Consider the following 12,491-nt stretch of genomic DNA (forward strand, 5'->3'; position numbering starts at 1 on the left):
TGAATAGAAGCTTGTTGATTTCTAAATTTTTGAGCATTTTGTTCATTGGTTTGTTTCTGAGATGTGAAAAACTGAGTTTGAGATTCAACTAGCTTTGACATCATGTCTTCTAAATTTGGCTTTTTATCATCGGTTTGTGGTGGTTTATTTTGAAAAATATGTCTTTGCTGATTGTAAGTATTATTGGATACTTGCTGATTGCTAGGACCTTGTTGGTTGTTGTATGGAACATTTCGGTTATAATTCTGATTTTGATTGTAGTTTGGTCTTGGCGGTTGATAATTATTCTGATAATTATTTCCAAGCCTTTGGTTCATGTATGAAACATTCTCTCTTTGTTCCATTGTTTGTTCAATACTGAGACAATCTTTTGTCAAATGTGGTCCTCCACACTGCTCATAACTAATTCGTATTGCGTGAATATCTTTAGTCATCTTTTCCATTCGTCTCTCGAAAGCATCTAACTTTGCGGAAATGGAATCAAAGTCATGGCTAGAATCGGCTCTAGCCGCTTTAGATGATCTAACGATGTCTTTTTCTTGATGCCACTTATGTGAGTGGGAAGCAGTGTTATCAATAATTTTGTAAGCTTCAGTTGCGGTTTTCTTCATAATGGAACCACCAGCTGCTATATCAATGTCTTTTCGTGTAGTAATATCGCATCCTTGGTAGATTATTTGTACTATTTGATAAGTGTCTAAACCATGTTGAGGACATCCTCTCAATAATTTTCCAAATCTTGTCCATGCCTCATATAGAGTTTCATTTGGCTTTTGTGTGAACGTGACAATTTCTCCTTGAAGTCTCACAGCTTTAGATGCAGGAAAGAATTGTTTAAGAAAATTTTCAACTAAGACATCCCATGTATCAATCGCCCCTTCAGGTAACGATTCTAACCAATCTTTGGCTTCTCCCTTTAAAGTCCAGGTAAATAACATGAGATAGATCTGTTCATCCTCAACTTCTCTGATTTTGAACAGAGTACAGATCCTATTAAAGGTACGAAGATGTTCGTTTGGATCTTTCTTCAGCGCACCACTAAATTGGCATTGATTAGTTACCTTGTGTAGGATTTGTCCTTTGATTTCATAATCTGGCGCATTAATGTCTGGTTGAGTAATTGTGTGACCTTGGCCAGTGCGTTTAGCCCTCATTCGATCTTCCATACTTAGAGGTTCCAGATTTTCCATGATTGAGTTTGTTGAATCTGAATCACTAGAGGATTCTGACTTAAGGGTTTCTTCCTCGACAATCTCTGGATGAGTGATTTGTGGTTCAGGAGGAATGATTAGTGGTTCAGGATCTCTGAATTGTCCCTGAATATCCTCCGGATTCTCAATTGTGAGGTCGAGTTCAAAAAATGGATTATCGGAAATTTGAATTGGAGTACTTGGTCGACTAGATGACGATTCTAAAGAGAAATCAACGGCGACAATGTTGGCTAGATGTCTTGATCGAGTTACAGGTGGTGAACGTATGAAAGGTGGTGAACGTTTTGCTCGGTGCATTCACTGAATATTCTATTAGTTATAAAGATAAAAATTATATAAGTTATCAAATTAATAGACTTTTCTGATTTTGCCCACGTTTCGAATAGCCAATAGATGCAGCAGGTAGCCAGGACCCTTTAAATCGGAAGTCCACAACTCGCCACTAACAAATCCAACTATTACTACGAACCAGAAAATTTTGGATGTCTATCAATTTAACCGCTTAAAATAATTTTTTTCGTCGAAATTTTAAAGAAAATAAAATCTATGTCCTAAAAACTAGAGCGCCGAAATGAAAAAGAAAAGCGCGTCGAAAAATAAGTGGTCGGAAAATTATCGTCGAAAAATAAAAGTCGAAAAATAATAATTATAAAATAAGGCGTCGAAACTTAAAAGCCTAAAAACTAAGAATTAAAACTTACGTCTAAAGGTATTAAAGCTTAAAGGAATTCTATATCCAAAACGGCAATAACTTAATTAGGCACTAAAATCTATTAAATATTAAAGCGATAAGTGACGTCATAAAATTCTAAAGCTCTTAACTCTTAATCTAAAGAAAAAGCACTTAAGGGATTTTACGGCAATGCCTAAAAATCTAAAAATATAAAATACTACGGCAAAAACTAAGTTTAAACTAAATACGAACGATAAATATACAAATTACGATTAAACGAAATAAAAAGATACAAAATATAAAAATAAAACTTAAAGTTATAAAAATACAATTTTTATAAAAATATTATTTTTATTATTGTATAAAAGTATTAATTTTATAAATTTATAAAACATAATTACACTTAATATTACAAATAAAATTAAAACTAAACTAAATATATTAATTAACTAAAACCATAATTAGGTTTAATAATAATAATAATAATAATAATTAATAAATAACCCTAATCCCGTAATTAATGCACGTACCAGGTTGCAGCTGTCTGACAGCTCCGCGAGTGCGGATTTTAGCTGCCCAAAACCTCCGTGAGTCCGGAGTATGTAGATTCAAACGATTGCATGCTCAAATTTGACAGGTTCAGCGTGTATTTTTTTTTTTTTTTTGATTTTTAAATTTTTAATTTATAAAAAAAACATAATAAAACTTAAAAAAAATATTACTTATTAGCTTTTATAACTTCTAATAAATATGAACTTTTTATTTTTAACTCTAAAAATATAGATATATATTTTTATCTTTTTTTTATATTTTTGTATTTTTAATATTTAAAGCTTATAAACATATATTTTTACAAAAATAACTTAGAAACTAATTTTTTTATAGCGTTTCGCTTTCGGCGTTGTTGAAGATCCCTGGCAACGGTACCAAAAATACTTGATGTTATGCGAGGTGTATACGAAATAGTTATATTTTTATTGCGAAATACTATTAAATACGATACAATTTTACATAAGTTATTTATTTATTTATAGAATAGATATACCTAAACCTTGCTACAACACTATAGGCAGTGTACCTAATCGTAAAGTAGTGTAGTTTTTAGTAAGTCCGGTTCGTTCCACAAGGATACAACTAAATTTAACGCTATATTATATTTTAAACTATATTTGTATATAAATATATATAAGTAGTATTATTATTATAAAAAGGAGGTTTTACCGTTTAATGATCGGTTTGTCGATTTTATGTCTTAAGTCGCAATTAAAACCTAATGTAAAATATTAAATATACAAATGACTTAATTTAAAGCGTAAAGTAAATGACGATAATAAAATTGCGATAATTAAAAGTGCGATAAATAAAATGACGATAAATAAAATTGCGATAATTAAAAATACGATGAGATATAAAATAAAGGAATTATGCTTATTTAAACTTCCGTAATCATGATGTTTGACGTGTTGATTTTAATTTATTACCATGGGTTAATTGTCCTTTGTCCTGGATTATTCGATATGTCCATCTGGTTTTTGTCCATAATCGTCCATCAGTCATAAATATAAAGTGCGAGTGTCCTCGTCAAATTATCCTATACCCGAAGTCAAATATTCCAACTAATTGGGGACTTAAACTGTAATAAGGTTTTAATACATTGTTAATGATTACACCAGGTTATCGACTGTGTGCAATCCAAGGTTTTAATACTTTACTAACAATTACACCAGGTGTCCTTGTATGTAATCCACTCCTATTTTAATAAGTCCATTGACTATTAATCCATCCCCGTATCTGGTTAAATGAACGATTATTAGTATTTATAAATATCCCGCCCATCGTATCCGATCGAGTGTATGTGGTTATTTATAATTACCTCAAATTGTAAATCTCTATATTAAATTAACGAACTATCATTCAGTTAACTAAATATAAAGCCCATTAATAGCCCATAGTCCAATTTCTACAAGTGTCGGTCTTTTGTCTAAACCCCAATTATGGTCCAAAGCCCAATAACCTCGTCTTTAATATTTAGTCCAACATCATGATTACTTCGATTTAAATAAGCATAATAATAACTTAGCTACAAGACATTAATTTAAAAAGGTTGAACATGACTTACAATGAGTATTAATCGCGTAGTGTTACACGAACAGAATTTCGACTTACAAACTTAAAACATTCGCTAACATAACCTTATTATTATTAAACTTAAATTAAAATTATGATTATAAAATATAAATATATATATATATATATCGTATATGTTGAGAGAAAGGAAAAGAAAAAGGTGTGTTTGATCGAGCAGAATTTGTTGCCTTTTACAGGCCCACGTTGAAATGTACATCTCGGCGAGTGCGGCATTTTCCTGCTTCAAAGCTCCGCAGTCGTGGAGCATTGGATTCCAGCTCATCTCTTTGAGTTAAACGTGGGCTGCTTATAAATATAATATATAATAATATATATAATTAATTATATATTATATTGTATTCTTGTGCATAGTTGACTTGTAATTTTTGGTCCGTTGCGTCGCGCGCTGAAAGTTGGTTCATGTCTCGGTTCCGGATTTTCGAACGCCTTTTCGTACGATTTAATATCTTGTACTTTGCGTTTCACGGCTTGTACTCTTGTAATTTTTAGACGTTTCTCATCAATAATTTGAACCACTTGGATTGTACTTTGTACTTTTTAGCTTTTTGGTCATTTGCGTCTTCAATTCGTCGAATCTGTCTTTTGTCTTCACCTTTTATTATTTAAACGAATATCACTTGTAAATTGAACAATTGCAACTAAAAGCTTGTCTTTCTTGAAGGATAACGCTATGAAATATATGTTCGTATTTAGCATTATCAACACTATATATAATCATATAACATCAAAATATCATATTTAAAATAATTTAGATTTAAAAACCCCAAAAGTTTGACCGTTGGTTTGAAAACCGAAAAGATTCGCCGGATAGAAATCCACGACACGTAGAATCGCACAACTTTAAATATGAATAAAAATATTCACATAACACATAATAATTAATATATTATTACAAAAATAATAACATAGGTCATAGAAATGACATGGCACTAATAACAATAAATGGACATTAAATAATAAACGGTAAAAGATAACGGAAAAAGTAGGGTCGTGACAGATCCTTAACCAAAGAATATGTTTTGATGATAACACATACATATGCATAAGTGATGATCGACATCTTAACATAAAACACGCAAGTTCACTAATCCATACTTGATCTTGCAAATGACCAAATCAAACAAAACTTAGAATGGAAATAAAGATCATTAAAGTACACGATCAAAGTACGGTCGACCGTATACCTGACCGTAGAAGCCCAGACTGAATCTGCAATACAGTTTTGTGAAAACAAGTTGCACGATCGCCACCATGGTCAACCGCTGTGCGACCGCAGAATTCTCTGTCACCATTTTTGATCAAATTTAGTTTGACCACTTCCCGACATCTATAATTCATGAAACCTTTCTCAACACGCTTAGAATAGATGTCACCTCCATATTCGATTGAGTTTTGGTCATAAAAACACTAATCTTGGTTAATTACACTTAATTACATCTTAATGACAATTTAACCATGATTAGGCATAACACATAAGTGTTAATCAATAACTTGTGATCTTTTGTCTAGACATTCTTAGAATGATCACCAAGTACCAACACACATAAGCTAAAGTCACTAGAACACTAATTACAATTAAAGATCACTTAGTAACAAATTAAGGACAAATGAAGAACAAAATTTTTAAGTGTAATTAGTAACGACTTATAATCCTAAAATACACTTAGATACATTTAGGATGGTCACCAAGTCCTAACTAGAGATTGCTCTTCCCTTGTACATGTGTTGAACATTAATGTGTGCTTACACATTAATCATGCAATATGTTATATTGCAAGTAAGCTTGCGAAAGCTTAAATCATAGTGTTGTGCAAATATCCATATGATTGATTTTAGAATAACTATCTCTTGCTATGTGTGAGTATTATTTGATACTTGCTAATATGTTTAATACTCATTAATTTGCCAACTTGTTAACATGTTTGCTATGTGTTATTAGTTATTACACTAGGATTCAAATAACTAGTTTACTTCAATGAATTAAGTGTAAAATGGTTCACAAACAATAAAGGTCAATAATCAATTTGGTCTTGTCTAATTAACACATTATGTAACATGTCCACGTACAACTTAACATTGATGTCTTTACACACTTAATGTTTAACTTAGAAAGACATCTTTCAAACACTTAATGTTTAACTTAGAAAGACATCTTTCAATTAATCTTTATTTAATCTTGAAATGAATATGATTTGTGATTAATTGAAACTAGGAAGTTAATGACATGTTGGCTAGTCTTTAGGATTGATCCAAATGCATTAATGAACCTAACTAAGTCTTGACCAAATTGAGATTACCCAAAATGACAATCAATACACTTCTCTAAGAATGTTGGGTTTACCACATTTGGAATGTTATGTTATTTTCACACAATAAGACCAAATCTCACACACTTAATGCATATAGTACTTGTATAGGATATTGGGTTTCTTTTGCAGGTTCTAGATGAAGTAAAGATTCCAAAATGTGGTGTTCAAATCTGAGTCAAACGCCTATACAACGGATACCTATTTTGGACAGAGGTACGTACGGTCGAACCACGGTCGACCGTGCCAGTGACAGTGTAACAACGGCTAATTTTTCAAATCCACTATAAATAGAAAGCATTGAAGAGCATTTGAAGCTGACCCTCTTGCACATTTCAAAGGCTTATTTCCAGAGGTCACAAGGGCTTTAATTACTACTCAAATTTGATCAAGCAAGAGAAGATTCTATGATCTTATAGATATAGAATTTGGTTTTTGTAAACTTACTAATCAAAATTTTTTATCTTGTGAGTTTACTTAGTGTGATGTATGTCCTAAAATTGCCTTAGGATCATAATTGAAAATTGTATGAGTCTTGTAACTTCAATTAGTAGAAGCATAGGCTAGCTTAGTGATCTACTTCCTTAAATGGACTTAGGAAGTTGATTAATCTTATTTGGTAATTAATACTTGTCCAAGTTGAAGATAAGTTGAGCTAGGTTGGAGTTGGTCTTTCAAAGGGTTAGAAAGATTAGGTATGTTGTCTACTAAAGAAGTTGAATACTTATAAATCGGATCTCCATCGAGTTTGGAGAAAAGTTCTTAGTGAAGAAAGAAATCCCGATTAGTGTAATCGAGGAGTGGATTAAGGTGGATTAGTTAACATTTACCTGAACCACTATAAATCCTTGTGTCTATGTTTTTTACATTACTTTACTTATCATTTTGAATATAAAACCACACACATCAAGATTGAGTTGAATTGGTTGATCATAGTTAATCAAATTTAGTGATCAATTGAAAAAGTGTTAAAAATGTACTAAGTAACTATTCACCCCCTCTAGTTACTTACATTCTTCTTCTGTTATTGTTGCCAAGAGGGTATCTTCGTCGGTTGACTTTCTTTCTAATACCTCAACCATGACCTTTTCTAGTGAAGTGATCGTATAGCAAGGAGGCGAGTTTTCTTAAGGCTTCTGCTTTTTTGTTATGGTTGTGTGCGATTTGCTTGATTTCAAATGTTGCAAAGTTTTTGACTAGTACTTTTGCGAGTTCTAGGTATTATTGCATCGATACGTCTCGTGCTTCAAAACTACCATTCAGCTGACTTTCTACTAGTTATGAGTCAATGTAGGCCATGAGTCGTTGTACGTCGATGCTTTTTTCCAGTCGTAAGCCAGATAACAAGGCTTCATACCCGGCCTCGTTGTTTGAGGTGGCGAATTTCAGTCGGATGGGATATGTTATTTCTTCTCCATTCGGGGATACTAAAAGCAAACCTATGCCGGGCCCTTCTTCGCTGGACGCTCCATCAGTATATAACTCCCTAAATTCATCTTCATCCCTTCTTGTAACGGGAGTTCCACCGTGTTTGATTACCTCGGAAGGGTGATCCACCAAGAAGTCGGCTATTACCTGGCCCTTAACGGAATTTCTTGGGAGAAAGCAGATTTCATGCTCGCCGAGCTCAACTGCCTATTTAGCCATCCTCCTGGAAATTTCTGGCCTCATCAGGACATGCTTGATTGGTTGGTCTGTGAGGACCTGTATCGGATGTGCTTGTAAATATCGTTGTAACCGCCATGCCATGTGTACCAGGGCATAGATTAGCTTTTCCATTGCATGGTAGTTTACTTCTCCATTTTGGAGTACCTTGCTTACGAAGTATACCAGCATTTGGGTTTTACCCCGGTCGCAATTAGTACCGCGCTGATTGCCTCGGAGGAAGCGGCAAGGTATATTGTAAGGGCTTCTCCCCGAACTGGTGCCGCGAGTGTAGGTAGTACCTTTGGGAATGCCTTCATATCCTGGAAGGCCTTCTCGGCAACCTCCGTGACAGGAATCTTGTTAATGCCGCTAGCTTTCCGTTCAGACTCTGCACATGTTTTTTTACTCCTGGGCGATTGCATGTTTTCAATTGCCTGAATTTTCTTCGGATTTGCCTTGATTCCTCTCGGGGTGATCGTGAACCCTAAGAATCGACCTTCTTCAACCCCGAAGGAACATTTTGACAAATTTAGTTTCATATTGATTTTGCGTAATGACTCGAATGTTTCGACGACGTCTAAAATTATTTTCTCTTCCGAGTCGCTTTTGATGACGATGTTGTCTACGTAGGCTTCGATGTTCCATCCAATTTGATCCCGGAATGCCTTATTGATCACTTTTTGGTATGTTGCCCCTGCGTTCTTTAAACCAAATGGCATTTTGGTATAACAAAAGATTCACTTGTTTGTAAAGAACACGGTTTTTACTTCGTCAGTTTCTGCCATTGGTATTTGTTGGTAACCTCGATATGTATCCAGGAAGATTTTGAACCCGAAACCCGCAAGGGATTCAACTTTCCAGTCGATCTCCGATAAGGGGTAGTTGTCCTTTGGACAAGCTTTATTGATATCTTTGTAGTCGACGAACACACCACGAGTCGTCTTCCTTTTTTACCATAACTGGGTTGGCGACCCATGTTTGATATTTCACCTCCTTCATTATCCCTGCATCGACTAGCCTCTGTACATCGTCGTCCAGAAATTTTCTTCGCTCGAAAGCCATCGCTCGTTTCTTCTGGACGACGAGTGTAACGTTCGAGTTCACATTTAACCGGTGTTGTGCTATCTTTCGCGGAACATCGATCATGTCGGATGGATCCTAAGCAAAGACGTCAATGTTTGGTGCTAAAAGCTTGCAGAGAGTGTCTCTGGCGTTAGCACTCAAACTGGTACCAACCTAGATCCGTTGCTCCGGATGTTTAGGATTTGGTGATATATAACCGTCATCATGCATTATGATGTCGTCGGTACCTTTAAATATCTGCAAGCACTTAATCGGTTCCAGCTCTTGTGTTCGGATTGTTGCTATGCCGGCTGGAGTTGAAAACTTCAACATGTCGTGTACTGTTGATGTAATTGCTCCAAATTTTTTCATAGCGTTACAACCGAGTATGACGTTATACCTCGAGTCGGTTTTGACAATAGAAAATTCTATGTTTGCGGTTCTTTGAAAAGATAATTTTCCTAGCACCACTTCCATCGTGATGGTGCCTACTGGCCAAGTTGCAGCACTGTTGAATCCTACCAATGGTGAGGTGGCGACCTTCTTTTGCCGGCGGATGCTTTCCGGTAGCTGCAAAAAACAGTGTTCGAACATGACCTCTGCTCCTGCACCGGTGTCAGTGTATATTCGACCGATTTGGCAATTAGAGATGTGTGCTCTAATAATGACTGGTTCACAAGAAGGGTTAACATCAAATAACGAAGGGAAGATGATGGACTCGTGTTTCCATTCAGCTAATGCCCCTGCTTTCCGTCGTTGTCCAGCAGTCCATGAGTGAATCATGTATAAATAGGCCTTCGTCGCGTTGTTTGGGTGTGCTTTTGCATCGTCTAGCTCATGAAGGTAAGGAGAAATTAATTTCGTACCCTTAGATAGCGCCATTTGATCAAACCAAAATCGTAATAAAAGAAGTATATTTTAGATTTGAGTGCTAAATTAGTGGAAAAGAATGGATCAAATGTTTTATCTCCAATAACTGTGCAAACCCGATTTGAAATATGGATTTCAAGGGTGTAAAACAACCGATAAGTTTAACCTTACTCGATTGAGATCGATTAAGTTAATATCTTATAAAGAATTAACTCCGATATCGATCGAAATCTCTATCGGAGTTGTACTAGCAGCTGGAGAATGTTACAGTTATAAATTTGGGCAGAGTAACATTAATGCATCCAGTGTTGTGGAATGAATGATTATGTTCGTGTATTTATAGTTGTTATGAGGGAATGATGACGTGACACATGTCCCTTTCATGGTTATAACAATCTTCACGAGATCCGAGAGCTGACGTAGCACATGTCCCTTTCATTTGAAATAACAAACAGATCCTAACAAACTTCCCTAGATTCGTGGGCTGACGTGGCGTGCAGCCCATTTAAGTGTTCGTTCCAGGATCACGCGCTTGATCCGGGACAAGTGTTTGTTCCGGGACCAAGTGTCTGTTCCAGGACCGAGTGTCTGTTCCTGGACCAGATGTCTTTTCCGGGACCAAGTGTCTGTTCCGGGACTTGGTGCTTTTCTTGGAGAGATAAGGCTAGAATGTGACGAATCCGTCTATGGTGTGACGGATGAACGTCTTGCTCTTGTTTGGGCAAAGGATTTTACATGATGTTTATTTTAAGTGCTTCTTCACGGTATTCTCTTGACATGTGTTGATTGCAACCAATTCATAAATGATTTTGTAACGATTTTCGGATTCCCGACGTACTTGGTTCAGTAGGCCTTTACGTGATAACATGGTTCATAAACTCCCAGTGTTTTGTACCCGACTAAGTGATGCCGGTGGCCTGCACACTTATCCGGGTAGAATGTGTTTCATGTATCGTCACGACCAGCCTTTGTCCGGAACACCTATTTCCGGATGTGCACATAAATAACCTTCTGGTCGGATTACTAAAGTGGGGCCGGGGAGAGGTTCTTTGACCGAGACCGTTCACGCCAGTTTTGCTTCGGACGGAACGTTGTCAATAATGTGTCGTTTTGATACGGATCATTATGCGTATAATCACGGATCATTATGCGTATCATCAGTGAACATGTAGATTTAAACTTGCGAAGTGTTGATTTTACTTAAAAGACTATTAATTATAAAATTGTGAGTTCTAATCTTAAAGTGATACTATCTATAGTTATGTATGCATCCGTTAAAAAAATATATTGTTTTTATTATACAACAACAACAACAACAACAATAAAACTCAATTTCACATATGCGAGGTACGAAGGATGTGAGATGTAGATAATCATTCTCCGATCATGGAATAAAGATAAGTCATTTCTCCACCCGAAGTGAAATAGTAACAAGAATAGAGAAAGTTATCTCTCTCAATGTTCTATGGATAGAGAAATTGTTTTTATTTTAATAGCATAATAAATAATAAATAAATAAATAAGCTAACTAAATTTTTAAATAAAAATATGTAGAGAAAAGCTCAAAAACCTAAGCATTTTATTTACTTTATTTTGTTTTATCAAAAAGCAAACTATATATATATATATATATATATATATATATATATATATATATATATATATATATATATATATATATATGTATGTATGTATGTTTTTACTAACACAAATACTTATACCATTAAGAGATGATAATGGGAGAGAAAAAAATCGTGACCTGCATGTATTTGATCTGTGATAAATGGGTAAAATCATTAAATTCTACTTGTGGGTACGTGTACGGGTAAAAATTTATACATGTCGGCAGGTCATAGGTACATACTACCCGTCGCGGGAAAAATTTGATCTGCAAATCCATGAAACTTTTTTTTAACTTACCCGCGACTTTACATATACAATTGCTCAATTTAAAAGTTATTACTTTACTTATAATAGGGTAATAATTGAATATATAATATTTTATTTAATTAAAAAAACACTTAATTTTAATGTCATTTTTACATATAGCTTGTACATATGATTTATAACTAACATTTTTTTTTTTTTTGGTAAGCGAGGAAACCTTCTATGAACAAGCACATTGACTCCCCCATAAATAATATTTTTTTAACTTTTTAAATTTTATTTAACTCTCCAAAAATAGGCGTATGCCACTTAAAGCAGCATAGGTATAGTATTCTTTAGTGAAAGGCGAAATAATAGTTCGGTTCACGGGTATCCTGGGTGAAATTTTTTTATCCGCAAACGAATAACTGGTTTCAACGAACAAAAAAAAAACTCGACGGGCAAGTCTCATGTATATAAAATCCACGTTCATCACCCACAAAGCGCATCCCTAACACCATTCTTAGTTGGAAAAGAATGCTCCTTGTGTTAACATGTCTAAGGAAAAATGTCAAAACGCCCACAATGAGAGTATGCCTTGATTATAGTGGGTCATTTGTGATTTTTTACGTGTAAAATGAAAGTTGTTTATCACATTCACTTTATTATTCTATTTTTTCAATCAACTTTTACTATATATTGCTACAT

General features: G+C 34.6%; 2 non-coding genes across 2 annotated transcripts; one reads left to right on the top strand and one right to left on the bottom strand.

The window, feature by feature from the left end:
• The first annotated feature begins 699 nt into the window (after positions 1–699).
• Positions 700–806, top strand: LOC139903564 (small nucleolar RNA R71). The gene has a single exon (XR_011778375.1). It is a non-coding gene; the product is annotated as a small nucleolar RNA R71 (small nucleolar RNA).
• Positions 807–12,070: 11,264 nt separating this feature from the next.
• Positions 12,071–12,188, bottom strand: LOC139903711 (U5 spliceosomal RNA). Its single transcript, XR_011778510.1, has one exon. It is a non-coding gene; the product is annotated as a U5 spliceosomal RNA (small nuclear RNA).
• Positions 12,189–12,491: the final 303 nt, after the last annotated feature.

Source organism: Rutidosis leptorrhynchoides, chromosome 3 (genome assembly GCF_046630445.1).
Source record: "Rutidosis leptorrhynchoides isolate AG116_Rl617_1_P2 chromosome 3, CSIRO_AGI_Rlap_v1, whole genome shotgun sequence".
NCBI classification, from domain to species: Eukaryota; Viridiplantae; Streptophyta; class Magnoliopsida; order Asterales; family Asteraceae; genus Rutidosis; species Rutidosis leptorrhynchoides.